Raw genomic sequence first — 20,452 nt, forward strand, 5'->3', positions numbered from 1 at the left:
TTTGTTAAATCATGTCAGTTCCGAAGTACTGACTACTGAGCTGATGATACCCTTGGGGCTGATAGTCTACCAGCAGAGGTATCGACCCAGTGATGTAAAAAATTGAAAACAACACGTTTATTAATTTCTTGCGTCCGAAGCGTTTTTCTGGATTTACCTTCATCAAGAACGCTCACAGCCAAACATTTAAAATCCAAAGATGTATAAGTATCGAAACTTATGAAGAGCTATATGTCAAAAATACCTAAAATAAATAGCTACATGTAAATTCATCTAAAGCCAACTTTGTCTGAGGGAGTTGAAACCTAAGTTTCTTAATAGTTTCAAAATTTATAAACGGACAATTTTAGTAAAGTTTGTTAAATCATGTCAGTTCCGAAGAACTGACTACTGAGCTGATGATAACCTCGGGGACTGATAGTCCACAAGCAGACCCAGTGATGTAAAAAATTGAAAACAACACGTACATTAATTTCTTGCGTCCGTTTATTAATTTAGGTCAATTGAATATTCATAACTAACAATCAAAATCCCCAATGTTTTGGGGAAATAAGAATCAAAGAGCTTGATAGATTTAATGAACATGGTGGCCATCGTTTCCAAGTGTATAATTATTTATCTAAAACACGTTTATTAATTTCTTGAGTCCGTTTATAAATTTCTTGCGTCCGTTTATTAATTTAGGTCAATTGAATATTCATAACTAACAATTATAATATTCAATGTTTTTGAGAAATAAAAACCAAAGAGCTTGATAGATTTAATGGACATGGTGGCGATCGTTTTCATGTGTATCATTCTTTATCTACAAAGTCAACTGTGCATTCAATTTCTATTTGGTTCAATAAAAATATAATTTTGCGACTATACAGATTTCCGTCCCTTTTGGAACAGAGCGTCAATACAATTTGTTTTATTGTTAAAAATTAAAATGCAATCATTCAAAAAGTTTTCATGTGAAAGGAATCGTTTGCACAAGGCTTAAATCACTGGTCCAATTGTTATTTGTTTTGGAAAAAACGGTATATGATTAACGACTAATCCCATGTTTATAGTACATATGACTTTTTTATATACTAGATCTTTTTGGCTTTTTAAAAATTTTAAAGGTATATAGTGGTATCAAATGGACTAACTGCAAGATATATTTCATTTGAAGGAATAACCAAAGGTTTAACAATACAATATAATAAACATGTTACTCATACGATGACTACTGTGAGCGTCAGAGTATAAAAATTATTATTTATGTTTTTTCAAATGCTATATCTAAATCAGGAGGAGGCTTCTGTCCATTTCATTATTATTTAATGAAAGTTAGACGACAAAAATTAATGGATGGTAAAAAAATTTATGTGTCGAAAAACTCTATATATAAATGGCGACTGCAAACAAACAGACTAAATAGATTTTACCTGTAAAAATGAGAACCTTAATAAATTGAAAATCAATTGTTTAGTTTTTCCCCTGTCTTTTTGATTTTACATGAGCACATGTTCCAACAAAACCAACTTATCTAAATGTTCATGAAGGTTTGGCAAAGTTAAGGTTTGATAAAGTTATTGTTTCTGAAATACCTTAAACTGACCACAATATAAGAACTAGTAATACTGATTTCCAGTGAACAGTCCTTTTCGCCTCTAAACAGTTTGTTGTTTGCTATTTATAATTGTTCGTTTTAGGTAAAGAAGCTGTAATAACATACACGGTATCAATTTGTGTGCACCAAATGTATGACTTGCAATTTGTTGATATTTTTCAAGAACTAATTTATGAAAATCAAAAGGTTGAATTCTCTTAAGATGTCTTCAAGTGATTTCGATATCATTCTTTTCAATATATCAACTTAAACCAACACGTTATACAGTGTAATAACAATCTCTGAGTGAACATATATCAACCATGAATGATTCGATTAACGGTGTAATCAGGAAATGCTAACATTAAACAACATTACTTATGCATGTTACGTCAGAAACATTTACCAAATAATAAGTAAAACAGTTGAACAGTAAATTCCAATGAGTTCTTTGAATGTGTCACATGACACTTTTTGCTTTAAAAATTTCGATATCATATATGCGTTACAGCTTATGTCTTTTCGAAAACAATATTCTTCCATAGTGAACAGAGAATATCGCACAGAAATCCTGCTTACATCAAGTAATACTGGCTTCATATTTTAGTTTATTTCATAAAATCTCCGAGATAAACAAGGTTTTGTGAAATTCTGCATGTTTTCTTATTTCACTCAATATAGGTTGACAATGCAATTTACTGAAAGAAACTGTCTTAGCGGCTAAAACTGTGCGACTTTTACTATGTAGTTTCGTGAAAAATATATCCTAGAATGTGACGTGCGGCATATTTTTAACATTAATATGCCCTAAACTTACTAGAATTTGAACTTATACTAAAATTATGTACTACAATGTACCCCTATCTCCACTTTGTGCCTACTTCAGAATTTGGTGAACTTTTTCGCTTTATGAGTAAAACATTATGTGTGGTGTTTGAATGAAGTGAAAAAAAAGAAATATATTGGAGAGCTGTCTTTGAATAACAAGTCAAACTGCATGCCAATTAGGATCTGCATTTGAAATCAAACGTTCAAGCTAAAAGCAAAAACAAAACAAAAAACACTAGAACATTCGACTTTTGCCGATCAATCTTAAATTCAAGTCAAATATTTTTCTAGGATTGTTCAAATTTTTAGCCGTGTAATATAAAGTGTAATTATACTCCTTTAACATTCGACTATGAAGTGGAAGTGCGGAACACAGATTTCATTATTTGTACATAAACGCAAAACAAAATGTATGATCTAGTATCACAAATACCTGATTCGTAGAAACTGGGCTATCATGATTTTGCCAAGTAGTCTAAAGTATTCCTTTTTTGACTAAAGGGAATTTAAATGAATTATTCGGAAACAACACAAATTTTCCAACATTGTAGTACTCTTACTCGGTTCCGGTTATCGTGGAAACGACAAATAACGAAATAAACATTTTTTTTTATTTTTCGTCAAAATTTTGATTAATTTCATGAAGAATTTTTATATATTTATTAATCGGAAACAACAAACTTTTTATTCTGTTTAGTAATCAAGTCCTCTTGTATTTTATTAGTAGAAACGACAAGAACACACCTCAACCTGTCTTTAACACGTCAAATAGACACCATCAATAAGGTTGTTACTGTGCTATAATGTGTATAATGCAGGGCTAGATATTTGACATTATTTAACTCAGATATACTTTCCAGTTCAAAAGAACTTTAAAATAGAATGAAGGTTGTAAATAAAATCAGCAGCAGTATACCGGTGTTCAATAGTCATAAATAAGTTAAGCGAAAACAAATCCGGGTCACAACTAAAACCGAGGGAAACACATCAAATATAAGAGTAAAACAAAGGAACAATTGAAACTCTGACCTGTTACAAAAACAAACGCCAACATAGATAGAAATGGACTATTTGATAACAACTTCCATATTCCTGACTAGGTACATGACATTTTAAGAAAAGGGTGGGTTGAATATGGTTTTAAAAGCTAGACAAACCTCCCGCTGATATGGCAATGTTAAGCAATACCGCTAAAATGACAACATTAAGTGAAAGAAATACAGTACAAATAACCTAACAGTATTTGTAACAATATATAGACTGCTGCCTCAATACAAACACTTTAAAGATTATTTTCCAGATAAAACTACATTATATGAATTCTAAATTTACAAAGTACTATATTTGATACTATATTTTTAAAAATGTCACCATTAATAAAAAGGACAATAAGATACATGCAGCGTATATTGTGATTTTACTTGTAAATAACATAATTTACTTACGGTAACGGTACGCAGACATCATGAATGTTACCATTTTCCTAGTGTATTACTATAATCTCGAGAGAGAAAAAATCCCTCAGTTTTCTTTGTTGACACTATATGTACATAAATTGCACATACACACGTAAGAATAAACATGTTTGCATTTTTTGGAAAATACAACTACTTTTTCCCAGCAAATGTTGGTAATCAAAAACGTATAAATCAATTCATTGATAATTATTAGTGCAATAGTGTGCTTTTTGCACACATTGCAAATCTATAGAAATTCAACAGTATATGCGAAAAAATATCTATTTATAAATCCAGTAATAACGAATGTAATCCACACTTCTATTAAAAACCGATACACATTTGCCATTATATAACTGTGTCCCATATTCGTACGTCGACAAGAAAAGGATAAAAAAAAATAAGAAAATAATATCTGCGTACCTGTACACGCGTACTTTAAACCGTAATTGTGTCATCTATAGTAAATATTGTAGATTGTACTTTTTGTATTGATAAATAAGTTACATGAATGTATTTAGAATGATCAATGATGGTTTTGGACAGGCAGACCGAACAGAGAGAATCCTGTCTTTTTGTATATTTTTTTTCCTTTTCAGATCTGTTTTTCGGTGGGTTTTTTCTTCTACTTAGTCATATAATGTTCAATTACGTTAAGGGTAGTATGTATGAAAATAAAAAGGCTGTAAAGCCAAAACTAGATAATGGCTCATTATTGTATCAATTTAACTTCTCTGACTAATAATATAAATGGCTTTGGAAACGATTTTAAACATAAATCCATGTTTCTTTGATTGAAATATTTTTAAAGCTACATATTTTTTTATAGGAAACCTACAGTATTGAATCCAATGAAACTATATGGAAAAGGGAATAGGCTGGAGATATTTATTTTTAGAACGGGGAAACTAATCGTAGAGGTCTTTCAATTTTGTTTAACAGCTCAACAGAGTATACGTTAAAAAAAATGGGTAAAAAAGCAGATTAAAACAGAAGGTAACTTACGGTTGAAATAGACAACACAGTTTTTGTTTTTGTAAATAATTGTACGCCCATAAAAAAGTTGAAAATGAACAAATTGAGTATATTGTAAAAATCCATATTTTATTAAACGAAAAATCGTGTTTTGGGTTGAGATTTCAATACGATAGTTAATCCATCTTTAGACATAATGGTTGGTTCCAAATATAATTCATCTGTCAAATAAACGAGTAAATTATACGATTTTATAGAAGAATTTGAGTTATTTTTAGAGGACTGAAAATGTTGATTCTAGATTATATATAATTGGCGTCAAAGAAGCCCGCTTATACAATGTTGCTTAGAATTTTGTTTGATATCGATTTTCTTATCAAGCAGTGTAAAACACACTCATTGTCCCATCTATAAAAAACAGTCTTATTAAATTAACACTGTCCGGCGAAATCTTTAGTGAGAGAGAACCCGGTTTCTGTAAATTCAACTCGCGATCTGGTTACTGACAGATAAAGACTATGTTGAAATAGTTAAATGATTTATCAGAATCTAATAATAAATATCACTATTTAGAAAAGACATATTTGAAATGGGATACCATAACAAGTTAAATTAAAAACCAATTGTTCAGAGAACAATTGAAGGTCTTTCCATCAAAACAATGTAATTTGATATGAAAAGTTGTGAAACTAAGTTTAAAATGTCATTTCAATCGTCAAATGATAGCTCCTAGTAAGCTGATTCCAAAAATATATTGTTTCCATACATTTTTTTTAAATAAGGGAGATAATTTGTTACTTCCGGTTTGAAAAATGTTACTTCCGATTATATTTGAATATTTACTTGACACTGATTCCAAAAATATCTGGTTCTATATACTTTCATATTAAAAAGTACAAAAAAATAGCTATTTCCGGTTTACAAAAGGTCACTTCCGGTTGTTTTTTACAAGGTTAAATGGTTTGATATCTTTTTCTAAAAGTTGTATATCTTTATCATGTATACATATAGAATAAAAGCAAAGGTCAAAATCTAGAACGTTAAATTAAGCTATGACCTTGAGATCAGTTTCAAGGTCATAAACCAAGGACCTCAAATCAAAAGACCATAGGTCTTTATTATATTTAGTTAATGAGTTATATCACCAAACGCGTATTTTTAAATACAAGAGGGGAGAAAACTCCCTTTTACATTCAACGTACGCTTGCAATCAAAATTTACATCTTACGACATGTCGCAACTAACAATTTAGTAAAAATAATTTGTTGATATCTTATACAGTCTATGGATATAAGTGAAAATAAGCCAAATTCAAATATTAGAATATGACCTTGACCTTTGACCTTGACCTAATTTTCATTTTTTGGGACCAAGGACCTCAAATCAAAAGATCCTAGGTCTCTATCACTTATGATTTATAAGATAGAAATTCATATCACTTATATCAGATGCATAAGGGGAAATAACTCTCATATGGAGCGGTCATATCGCTTCGGTCAAAATAGGACAAATCATGCGAAGGATATAACGAGCAATTTTGTAAAATAAATTTGTCATAATCTTTTACGGTTGCGAAGGAGATGCGCTAACAAGGAAAACAGTGTTTGGGGAGATAACTCCTACAAAGAAAAGTATTCGTTTACGCAGGGTAAATTTCAAAAGTGCATAAACTGTTCGATATCATATACCAAATATCTAAGCGACATATTGCGAAACAAATGTTTATCGCAAGAACAAAATTAGGCGGAAGAAAAAAAAAAAAATAATCAGAAGAAAAACAATAGGTCTTTCCACAGAAAAAATGACAGTACGAAATACAGAAAACTCTGATTTAGATATAGTTATAAATACACTTTTGATTAAATTAGAAATAAGTTGTAAAAATCATTGAAATTATGTAACAAGAAAAATTCTAAACACAGAGAGAAATGTCTATCAAAATCTATACTCCTCAAAAGAAGACCCTGATAAATATTTAGGCGCTTCTAAATTTTTTAATTAAAATGGTATTCATAAGCTTACAGACGTGGAAAAAGATTGTTTTTTTTTGGTGATATATGCGATGCAGATATTTCAGAATCTGATTGCGTTAATGTTTTGAAAACATTTAAAGATAATAAAAGCCCAGGTACAGACGGGCTAACTGCTGAGTTTACAATTTTTCGGGATTGATATATGTTTTAGAAAAATTAGCGCAAATTTTAGTGGATTCCTCAAACGATTTTTGGAAAAGTTTATTTTTTCTACACCGAAGCAACATGGATTAGAAGAAATAAATTTAACAAAGAAGATTCCCTTCCCATTAAATGAACAGAGGGTTTTAAAACCTTAGATTTTAAATGTAATGCTTTTGAATAAATAGTGTGTTCTTATTTAGATACATGCACAGAAAAATAAAATAAAAAATTAATATGTGGAAAATCAGAAACCTTTCCTTGGTCGGTAAAATTGTAATTCTTAAATCACTTGCAAAATCGAATCGTATTTATGTCATTTCATCTACTCACGTACCAAACTCTTTTGTAATTAAAAACAACGTGTTATTAATAGTTTTTATGGAATGGTAGTACTCCAAAGTTAAATCGAAAGTTATCCACGAGTCTCATAGTGAGGGGGAACTGAAAGCCTTTTTAGTTCAATCCTTTTATCGAAGTTGACAGAACGAGTATTTCTTACAGACCTTGGTACATGAAAGGCATAAGGTTCATCAATGATATTGTAAGTGATAATTGGTTTTTTTTTTGTTTTGTTTCAGGACGCTGTTAACCAACTAATATAACCCGAATGTTACTTTTGTAGACATTATATCTTTTAAACTTGCTATACCACGTGACTGGAAAGATTTGGATTTGATTTTTGAGCATAAGAATAAAAAAAATCCTATCAGCAAATTATTTACTACAAACATGTTCTTGGATTAATTTGCACTTCTCATAAGTGCAAATTGGAACCACACTTTTTTTTGTCGTAGAATCATCAAATTTGGCAATAATGTACCTCTGGGGATAATTAACACAATACAAAAAAAAAATTGGTGTGGCTCGCCCGGTTCGGCAACTGGAGTGAAAATAGTGACAAAATCCTGTAGGATATTTTTTTCTCCCATAGGATTTTTAAAAATCCTACAGGATTTTGAGAAATCCTATAGGATAAAGTCATAATCCCATAGGATATTTTTTATATCCTACAGGATATTTAAATCCTAAGGGATTTATAATCCCTTAGGAGAATAAAAATATCCTATAGGATATAGTTTCGCCCTTAGGATTAAAAAAATCCCTTAGGAAAAATAAAAGCATTTCCTATAGGATATTTTTTATCCTACAGGATATTAGTCTAATAAAATAATCCCATGGGATTAAAAATATCCGATAGGATTAATAAATATCCTAAGGGATTTCATAACAGAAAAAATATCCTGTGGGATAAAAAAGAATCCTAAGGGTAATAAATAAATCCTAAGGGTAATAAATAAATCCTAAGGGAGATTAAAAATCCTAAGGGATATTAAAAATCCTATGGGAGATCAAAGCAACTCATAAGAGAGGAAAAAATCCTATCGGAGAAAGAAATATCCTATAGGAGAAATAAATATCCTATAGGAGAAACAAATATCCTATGGGAGAATGAAATATCTTAGAGAAAAATCTATTTGTGAACTCAACCAAAGAACAGAGAATAGTTTTATATGTTTTTGTAGTAGGTAAGGATATTATTTTATTGGAGCAGACCAAATATTCCCAGATATTATTGTTTAAGAATTGTTAATTTTTCTACCAATGACACAAATTACCGATAAGTGTACTTCAAACATGGAGCTTGCATTGAGTTACTGCTACTGGTCCGTTTGTTATTTTATGTTTATTATTGCCATTTGCGTAGTTTCTTCTGTTACCTATTTCTACATTTGACTCTGGCTTCTTTTAAATCGAGTTTTCTCTTGTTTAATGCATTGTGGTTGTTTATTCCTCATTTGCTAAAGGAATAGGGGCCGGTTGAGATATCAAAAGTCATGAGTATACATCCATCGCCTGTCTCAAAGCAGAAACCTTTATCTTTTGGTAATCTCATGTGCTTTTTTATACGCCCGTCAAAATTTTGACGGGACGTATTATGGTATACAAATGTCCGGTGTCCGTCCGTCTGTCTGTCCGTCCGTCTGTCTGTCCGGCGTAAACATGTCGCACCGTAACTTGAGAACGACTTATCCAAATTTCATAAAACTTAACATAGTTGTTACTTATGATGGTCAAATGATCTGTATACTTTTTGGTGAAAATAAGATTAAAACTTTCCGAGTTACGACACTTTGTAACTAAAACAGGGGTGTGTTTTTTTCACATGTCGCACCGTATCTCAAAAACGATTCTTGATTATGGCTTAAAACTTTAAACACTTCTTAGTTATATTAATCTTAATATCTGTATACTTTTTGGTGATGATTCAAAATTTCATTTTTGAGTTATTGAGTATTTTGTAAAAAAGGGGAGGGTTTTTTTACATGTCGCACCATATCTCAAAAACGATTTATGATTATTGCTTAAAACTTTACACAAGTCTTTGTTATATTAATCTGAAGATCTGTATACTTTTTGGTGATGATTCAAAATTTCAAAATTTCATTTTTGAGTTATTGAGTATTTTGTAAAAAAGGGGGAGGGTTTTTTGTTACATGTTGTGCCGTATCTCAAAAACAATTTATGATTATTGCTTAAAACTTTACACACTTCTTTGTTATATTAATCTAAAGATCTGTATACTTTTTGGTGATGATTCAAAACGTTATTTGGGAGTTATTGAGTATTTTGTTAAATAGGGGAGGGTTTTTTTTACATGTTGCGCCGTATCTCAAAAATAATTATGATTATTGCTTAAAACTTTACACACTTCTTTGTTATATTAATCTAAAGATCTGTATACTTTTTGGTTTTGATTCAAAATTTTATTTTAGTGATATTTAGTTTTTTGTAAAAAAAAAACAGGGTTGGGGGTTTCACATGTCCCGCCGTGTCTCAAAAACAGTATATGGTTATTGCTTAAAACTTTCTCAGAAACTATTTATGATTATTGCATAAAACTTCCACACAAGACGTCGGGCGTATCATGCGCTCATGGCGCAGCTGTTTATTTCAATTTAAGTTCAAAAGTGCATTTTAGTGTTTAGTGTAGCAACCATTTCTCTGAACTATTATTCATTATTGTTTAGTGACCAAAAGAGGCCCACCTCTATGTGCGGAATTTTCTTTCTGCATAGAGGACTCATCATTTTGAACTCATCAGGGTTCCTGTACTCAACCGACTTGTTGGGTACTGAGACATGACTGTGACACCATCTGAACAAAAACTGTGAATAAAATCAGAAGCAATTTTAAAACAACACATGGTGTTGGGGCTAAGAATACCACCAGCTTTTCATTGAAAGTAATGACAAGACAGAAACATGCGTCCAACGGGTATATCCAATACACTACAATTACTTAAACAACTTTGAAAATCGTACATAAGTGTTTTTGATTTTTTTATTTAGTATAGCTTGCTTTCCGTGAAGATATTTTTATTGTGGAGATGCCTGGATAGATTTGCCAGTAACCATACTTCTTCTATTGTGTCCTCAATATGCATGTAGTATTTGCAACTGAACATTTACATTAACTTTCACCAATAAATTCTTCAACAAAATTTGATAATAACTGAAATTTTATGGAACTAAACACTAGATGTAACTAAAGACAGTATTGTTCACCTAGGTCTATGTGCATCTCTGACAACAGACACATCAACACGTTAGGCTAGAATATCACGGTACGTCTAAACACTGCTAAGGACTCCTTAGTGCACTAAGGACTATACAATGCCACTAAGGACTAGAAGGAGTGCTGTTGTGTGTATTATTTTTACATATTATGTTAGAGATTGATATTTTATGCATAAATTTCAAATTTTATAGAAAAATAATCATAAATAAACAAGATATTCAACATTATTTAGGCACGTGCCCGTTTTTCTTTGATATGTCGAAAATCAATGAACCGTTTGACACGTGCCAAATGACAAAACAATTCATTAAACAATCATAATCTTTTTATTTTAGGTAATAAACAATTGTATCTAAAAAAATGTATGCTTAATATTTATAATTAAATGTGTTGTTCTTATGAAAAATGATTACAGAACAAATAATTTTGTTTTTGTTTTACTTCTTTCCCGACAAAGTTATTTGCCACAGGTGCACGACTTTGATGTGCGCCTACTAAATGACTAATAAGTAAGAGTGTGGTCAGCTTGTTATGTAAGAGATATGAAGACAAAAAAAATATATATATTGATAAGTGTTTTGTTTTTATTTTAATTTCGACAAAGATGCGTGTATATATACAAATGGTTTCACTAAAACAATACGATGGAATTGAGAGAGAGAAAATTATGTGTCGTTCTTGGGGTTTATCCAAACCACTAGTTTTCAACCAGCTTGATATTTGTTTACAAAGGCTTCATACGGTACTTATTTGTTTGTATATTTCGACATTTTATTATTCTTCTAAAAGTAAAAGAAGTTAAAAAAAATCATTTCCCGATTTTAAGTCAGATTAAGTTTCATTTTCAAATATATAAAAGAGACAAATGTTTTAAAAATGTTCCACATTTTTTAGTACAGTATTCACGAATTTTTTTTCAGTATGTGTAAATTTAGAGCTTGTCACCACATTAAAGCACGCTTGCAAGAAAAAATAAACAGAATGGAGATACGGGTACAAAACACATTATAGATAATGTGTCCGACCACCTGAAAAATAAAATTGGTTCAAGAGACAAAGAACGCTACGAAATATTAGATTAATTTTTCGGTACTACCGGGCTTATCACAGCCCAATAACAAGATGAATTTTATGAAAACGCAACAAGCATCTGCCGGTTATCCAAACTTCAACACGTACTTTAAAAAAAATATATATAAATGTGAATTAAATATCTATAAAAATTTGTATTTCAGTCACTTATTAATATGAACATCAAATAAAAATCCGACATTAGATATATTTCTCTGGTGACAAATTTATTATTTACAAGAAATATACACTTGAGAAAATACTTCTTCATTCAGATTATTTTGTTAATAATATTTCAACAACAATTCATTTATTAGTATCCAACTTTACCAAAAGGATTCCCGTGTAATCAATTAATATGTAATTTGACACGTGTCAAGCGGTTCATGGATTTTCGGCATATCAAAGAAAAACAGGCACGTGTCTAAATAATGTTGAATATCTCCTTAATTTATTATTATTTTTCTATAAAATTTGAAATTTATGCATTAAATATCAATTTCTACCGTAATATGAAAAGAAATTGCATGTAACAGCTCTCCATCTAGTTCTTAGTGGCATGTTATCAGTCCTTAGTGCACTAAGGACTCCTTAGCAGTGTTTAGACACACCCAGAATATCATTCGTAACTAAAACTTTAAAAAAAAATCATTATTGCTGATAATTTCAGAGATTAAAAGGACAAATCATTTTGCTTTTGTTTTATTTCTCTTCCTATAAATATTTTCGTGTGCATGGCTTTGATGGGCGCCAACTCTTAAATTAGAATATGGTGAGCTTGTTAAAATGTTTATACATGTACATGTATTAAAAAGTTTTATCAAGAAAATGTAATAGAAATGTCGACAATAACAAACTGAGATATTCTATGCTGAAAATAGATATAAATATAATTAGTGGTATGAGTGCTAATATTACAGTTGATTTGGCAATGGAGAAAAATGTTCGTATCCATCAAAAATTTTAAAACTTTACACACTCTGTGTTCTCTTTGATTTTTTTTTTTATAAAAACCTATCTCCATTTCCAAGTTGTGGTCCCTTACGCGGAATTTTGTTGAAAGTTGAAGACTATTAAAAATTTAATAGGTCAAAGAATAGCCTTCAACATTTGAGGCTTTTTTATAGCCAAGGCTGCGTTTAGTTTAAACATATTTTATTTAAAAATTGAATAGGTCAAAGAACAGCCTTCAACACGGATCCTTGGAAATTAGAATATTTGCAAATTAGAGGCCGCAAGAATAGTAACAGGTCTACTAATATTTACAAAACCTGAAACTTTATATTCTGAGGTTGCCTGGGAATCTCTTTTTGAAAGAATAAGGATGTAGTCGTAATTGCGTGTCGATATCTTGTCAATCGTACTGTTGTTTTATTCGACTAACTAACTTTATACGGAAAATTTTTGCATTTTTTTTAAATTACCATGGTCTGTTGTTTTTAAACTGTTAATATTGGAATTAAGTAAAGAGTCAAAGTTGAAATCATGAATAAGTGTTCCGTGAAAATTGTTTTCGAAAATATAATTTGTTCATAATTCTTTAAAGTAATAAACTTTTTTCAAATAAATTCTGATCTTCCCTCATCTGATCACCAGCATGGCTTAAGGTATTACTTCCAAAGGTATTGTAAGGGGTGTGAGGTGACACTTCCAGGTATTCAAGCGATTTCCTGTCGGACTTGCAAGTTCATGCATCGTTTCACTTCTGCCGGTAATATTCAGTGTACACGGCCGATAACTTTTGAACTATCAGATGTATAATACACAACTCTGTCTTACTTGTCATAACTAAACTCATACGCTTGTTTATAAATAACATTTCTGGTGTAAAATAAAAATATAAATAATACCCAAAAAATAAGATTTGATGAAATTACAATCTATTTAAATATTTTTTCCAAGGTTGACTTTGGGAAAATGTAATATATACTCGATGTGAATAGTGAAGGACAGATGGGAACATACCAGAAATATTGATTTAAAAAAATGTACGCACTTGTCGATGATTCGTCTATACGACTGGGTAGAAAGTTACGGAACTATAGCGCAATTTAAAATATATACATGTATACATTAAACATAAGAAAAAAACATATATTTTGAATAAATTGGGGTAAAAGTTTTGTAAATAGACTAGTCCACGTATGCCAACAGTATGTAATCATCGAATGTCGATAGACTATTGTATACCAAAAGAAGAAGACGAAGAAGAAGAAGAGAACCAATTTGATTTAGATACAGGTCGATGTTTAACTTGCTTTGGTTCATCGAAGTTGTGGACATAGTAAAATCACAGATTTATATTGACGTTACGCACGGTATTGGTGCCACTTAGCGTTACACGACGTTCCTAATAAAACAACGATTTTGACGTTGTTCCAAAAAATGTACGCACTTGTCGACGATTCGTTTATACGACTGGGTAGAAAGTTACGGAACAAGACTGAAAAATACGGAACAAGACGGAACAAGACTGAAAGTTATGGAACAAGACGGAACAAGACTGAAAAAGTTTCAAACGTTGACCTTATATTTTACTCATGTGAAAATGCCGCTTAAAGTACAGAGAATTTCGATGTTGCTTCTTTATATGTTTTTATTTTTTTCAAGCGGGTGCAAATGCAAAATTCCATTTAATTAAAATAATTTTTAATATTTGAAAAGAATTGTCTGCAACAGTAACACAAAATAACAATTTGATGTCTTGTAAAATGATTTAAATATATAAAAAAGATGTGGTATGATTGCCAATGAGACCACATTTCACAAGAGACCAAATTGTCACAAAAATAAACAACTATAGGTCACTGTACGGCCTTCAACAATGAGCAAAGTCCATACCGCATAGTCTGTTTTACAAGGCCCTGAAATGACAATGTAAAACAATTCAGTCGAGAAAACTGACTGCCTCATTCATGTTACAAAATGAACGAAAAAGTCTGTTTTGTATATTTTTTTACTTTTTTTTTTTATCTTCGAAATGTTTTAAAACTTTCAAATGTGAGGCTCTTATTTTATCAACACTTTAATTCTTGGACTATTATACTAACGTTAATATAATAGTCCCAGAATTTTATTTTTTATTTTTCTTAAACAGTGACTTATATATTGTAGGCAAATAATTAAGAAAATTCAGGTTATCAAGGAATTTTCACATTTTGTACATAAATCAGGCCGTTAGTTTTCTCGTTTGAATCGGTTTTTACATTTATCATTTCGGGTCTTTTATAAATGACTACAAGGTTAGGGTTTTGCTCATTGTTGATTGCATATAGAAATAAGATTGTTATGTATGCCACATGACGAACACTAATTGTGAATATTTTGATGGGAAACTATTGAGTATCAAAGTTCCAAATTAATTTCGGGATTTATTTTCTTTCTCGATATTCAATAACAGAAAGAAAAAAAATTGCTTGTCCGCTAAATAGGGATTTTCTTGTTAAACATCGTTAAAAAGATGTGTGTCTAAGGTGAACGCCACAAGAACCCTGTAATACTAGTACGAGAGTATAGCATGTAAACATTCCTTCTTAATGATATGGTTGTTTTGGAAATATTTTCTTACAACTCATGTCGGCGCTAACATGTCCTTTAGTAGTTATTTTTTTTCTCCAAAAGTCCAATTTCACGTTTCCGCATTTTCGTGCATTACTTTTCCGAAATAAGTAGCGGCGTTTTTACGTTTCCGCAAATTGGTATTACTTTTCCAGAAAAAGAAATTACTATTCCGGAAAAAATTTAATTAAGGTATACCTGTTGATTGAAATAATAAAAAAATAAATATTTATTAAGTTAAAGGTCATCATAACAAAGTCTACAGTAGTACATATACATTCACCGTTTACTAGTTTTGTATTTTGGTCAAGAAAGAAGTCCATCTTTTCCTTTTCATATTTCTGAACGGTTTTTTTTTAAAGTTAGAGTTATCATCTTTATGCAAAATTGAATGATTTCGTATACTAGTAGTATTACGTTTTCTGTGTCTCTTAGATTTTTTAAGAATACATTTTCGCATGCTTAAACATGATAAAGAAAGCACGTCAACTGTTGGACTCGTGAAAATATTTTTCAACTTTTTAAAGCTTCATCTGTGTGATCGAAATTGTCGAAAGATTCTTATGACAATTTTAATAAAAAGTGATGCAAGTACAAGGGACCAGACGATATGATATAATTGGCACTAGGGAATGAATTATAGAAGTAAACTATTTCAAAATAAATAATTCAGTATTTTATATTAATAACATCTTTAAGAATTACAAAATTTAATGTTTTATCGACACATGCCACGTTCAATATTGATTGCAATCTGTGTAATCGATTGAAATTCATGATCATTCAACCATGGACCGCTAATCACGCACGTGTGTACAAACAGTTTGACTATGAATATGTTTTTTCGGCGACTGTTTTTTCGTCATGTGTTTGGTATTTCAATTGGTTTATAAAACAAATTATGGATATCAATAGGTCAATCGGGGAAAAAAATATTCCATTTATCATAAAAAGCTTCACAAGTTCCAAGAAATGGTTTGACACGAAATAAAGATATGTATCTGCTTTTAAGCTATTCTATAAAATATATATATTATAACGTTACTTAAAACTGCGAAAAAAAAACTGAACCATTTGTCGATAAAAAACGGACGAACGAAATTGTAAAAAATATATATTATCTTTAAATTTTTTTAGTATATTTATTCTAGTTTATAAATCAAAGGTTGATCACCAGCAGTATGTGTGCCTTACTAGTTTATAATGTCGTGGACTGTGATGTATGCTGCCACCTTCGAGACGTATTTGCTAACGGTTCATTAAAAAAAGAGGGTCAGGATGGGGTCGATGAATAGTGAATAATGGGTTAAAAGTGCCGAATAAAGGAAAATAAATAATGACTACAGAAACATAGAGAAAAAGATAAGGAATAGAGAATGACGAAGTGCTTATATATATAAAGAACACAGAAAAAGACTGAACAATTATAGAATTAAGGACCCCCGTACAGGTCCTCATACAATTGACACATCTTATTTTCACACCTAGCAGTTTCTTGGTATATACACATAGTGGTCAGCGTACATCTGCAATGTTCAATTAGGTGTGAAATTTTAATCTGGTAATTGAGATTAAATATAAAAGATGAATATAATGATTATAGTGTCGCACATTGGTCTTACAGTTAAAACAAAGATCGATAGCCAGCCTTCATAAAATTACGAGACACTAAATTTACAATAAAATTAATTAAAATATATACAATTATGAATTAGTTACAACAAGGATTTGTATAGTTACACACACATCTTTATCAATGAAATCCAGGATTTGTTTAGTAAATCTTTGATGAAATTAAAATAATATCCACATTTGATATAAGCAGAGACATATAATACATATGTATTATATGTCCCTGATATAAGTAACAAAATAAACGAATAAAATCTTTATTAAAATGCTAATATTCTGATGATGGATATTATAATAAAAATGTCAATTGAAATTATCTTTGCAAAAGAAAATAAAGGTATATAAACTTGGGATTTTATTTGAAACACATCACAGTAACCTTTATGTAAGAAACAAATATGCACAAAGAAAGACAAAAATAATACTGAAGATATATTGTTTGTAAATCATAATTTCATAAAAACTTATTTCTTCTAATAAAAAAACTATTTATTGTACGAGCTAAAAACTTTTGTTTGTATTTACAGTTCATATGAGCAATACATCTTTTCTCTGTGTTCATTCTGTCAAAGTTAATATGTTCACGTGATGTTTTAAAAAGTTCATATCGGAAGTCTGTATATAAAAGACAGACTATTAAAACATGTATTTCGTTTTCCACACAGTTCGAACTACAAAATTTACAAAGTCTATCATTAAATGGTATCTGCGGTATGGAATATCGTTCCGTCTTAACGGCTCGCAAAGTTATGATTTCGCAGAAAAAAATATGAAGATGTTAAATAAAATTATTTAAACCTTTCTTACAGACTTTTTCCCAACGTGTACACTTTGATTACATTTTTGTGACTTTCGTCCTACTTATAAAAACATGTGCGACTTTTCCCTCAGCATACATGTAAATCATGGGATTCGTAGAAATACTACAAAGGACCTCCTTAGTGCACTAAGAACAAAATTGTACACTAATGACCTGACGGAAAGATACTATCACAACGGATATGGCATCTAGAAAAAGACTTTGTAAAAAATCATAAAATCAAATTTTATAATTATGTCATTTTTAATTAGAAAGTTATCTAATATTTTCTCGACACTTGCTTCAATCGGTTGATTGCCACCTTTAGTGTAATCAGTAAAAATTCATGTTCGCTCAACCCTGTCCCGTTTATAATCCGCTTGTATATACCGATTTTAACATGTATATGGTATTTCAAATTGTTCTCTTGGTTTTTTTTTTCGTTTGTTTGTTTCTGCCGTGTTTATTTTGTCTGGTAAATTTTTTACTTCTAAGGTAATAGCGTCTTCTCAAATATTTTCAGTTTTTGGAAATGTTTATCCTTTTTTATTTTTATTTTAAAAATACAAATAATTGTAAACACTTCACGGAAAGATGAGGTTTAATACTTGGTTGCTTAACGTCCAGTGGCCTATACTTCACTTTTTTTTCTGATGTCAGAAACCATGCCTCACCGCAAGGTTTTTAAAAGGATAGAACACAGGCAAATGCAAAAAGATTCTAATGACTATCTTTGCTGCCTAGGTCTCTATATAATGATTTATGTTTTATGGGATACTAAACTCCTGTTCTACAAAAAACAAATATATTCAGTTTAAGTGAGGTTTTAGTCTGATCTAAGTTCTGATGTGATTTACTGAGAATGTTTCACTTATTTATAAGAGGCAGTACCAAACATGTTTATCTTTAACATGTGGTCAGGTTAAATACATATAGGGTTAAACACTTTCCTCGACATGTTTAGGAGAGGAACATATTTAGGGTACGAACTTGTTTACAAATGCATTACAAGTATAGATATGTGTAATTTGATGTTCAGGCCCCGGCTAAACACATTTTTAGACTTTAAATATGACTTATTTATTTCTTACAGCTACTTCAATTTCAACGTTTGTGGATAGGTGTTTCATTGACAGCCATACCACATCTCCTTTTGCTTATTTTTGTTGTAGATATTTTTTTTCATTTTCCTTGTCTTTTAAATAATATTCCATTATAAATTTTATTTGATGCCGAAAATAAGAATACGAAGAGTTATTTGTTAAATGCTATAACTAAGCGAAGTAAAACAACCATTAATAATTGTGTATAAGAGCATCATATATATTTATAAAAAAAAAAATCAAATACAAGCAGACATACCATTTGTGACACCAATTTCATTTATTTCCAAATCTTAAAATCTTATATTTCCACAGTTGTCCAGTTCTTTAGCGTCTCTTAATAATGACAGAACGGGCTTTAGAGTCATATGATTAAGTTAACTAAATTATTTAGTTCTCCCATGCACATTGTGAATTATATTTCTTACATCACTGCTTATTACATTATACAATAAAATGGTATTCATCTTCAATTGTTGAATAAAGATGAATTGTTAAAAAAAAAGCATTGACATCAGTTTTAAAGTTATCGTTCATAGAAGACAGTTATGATTTATATTCTCTTTTAAAAACGTAATATAGTATTTACCTCTTGGAGTTTTTCTATATTACTTCTGTAATCGAATTTGAAGAACCCCACGGACGCCACATACTCTCATATGTCTCTCAAGGTATAATGATAGTCTGTAAACTCTAGTGTTGTAAATAAGGAAATGAAATCGCAAAAGCTTTGTTTCTCACTTTGTATCTCAAAATTGGCTTCTTTAAATAAACAAAGAAGCTTACATAGCAATTTCCTTAGAAACAAAATAAAACAAAGGCAAAGTAAACACAAAAATTTTGAATTGTGGTTCCATTTTGCAGGCTTTCCCTGAATCGTTTATTCCTTCTATAGTTCCTGAGTGGAATAAACCTGATACAAAACATTGCAGTGTCAACTCTATATCTAAATTTGAGAAAGAATTGAAAACAAAAACGAATATCTTTTGGTAGGAAATTAAATATTAATTTTTAACGCAATTGCGATGCTCCGCTTTATTCTAAAACTATGAAAATTTTCCAGCTTATATTACAAATGACCTGTTTTAGCAAATGTGTGTCAGATATTGTGGATCGGTACGTCTAAATAACAAGACAGGACTTCCTGTACGAATAGGGACATAAAAAGTATACCCAAGGCAAGTTATAGATATAGGAAGATGTGGTGTGAGTGTGAGATATAGGAAGATGTGGTATAGATATGCATTCGGCACTTTATTTATTTCAAAAAATATTCGTGTATTGAAAAATTTGTGTAAATTAATTAGAAATATCAATATAGACGTATGTTCTCCAGGGGCCTGTTTATCGAAACTGTCCTAAGTTCCGTCCTAAGAATTTCTTAGGACAGAACTTAGGATAAAGTTAGGACCGACTTACGACAAGTCTCAGCATGCACATCGAAGCTATCTTAGGAATATCTTAGCTAGGACCTCCTAACCGATGTCCTAAGTATTGGCGGAAAAGAAAATACAAATTAGATATGAAAAAATACAATATGATATCATATTTTATCAATAATTTTGTTTTTTCAAATATAGTTAATTAGAAACTAATTATTAGTGTTACATTAAAGATAATGAATGATTATTGTATAATATTTGTACATTTAAACTTTATAAAACAAAACATAAGACAAAAATAATAACTACGTA

The 20,452-nt window shown here is 30.4% G+C and overlaps 1 protein-coding gene across 1 annotated transcript in view; it reads right to left on the minus strand.

Annotated features, from left to right (window-relative positions):
* Window positions 1-20,452, minus strand: part of LOC139482706 (E3 ubiquitin-protein ligase RNF213-like) — a 419,318-nt gene that overhangs the window by 330,034 nt on the left and 68,832 nt on the right. The gene's annotated exons all lie outside the window — the stretch shown is intronic.

The sequence above is a fragment of the Mytilus edulis genome, chromosome 1, assembly GCF_963676685.1.
Source record: "Mytilus edulis chromosome 1, xbMytEdul2.2, whole genome shotgun sequence".
Lineage (NCBI taxonomy): Eukaryota > Metazoa > Mollusca > Bivalvia > Mytilida > Mytilidae > Mytilus > Mytilus edulis.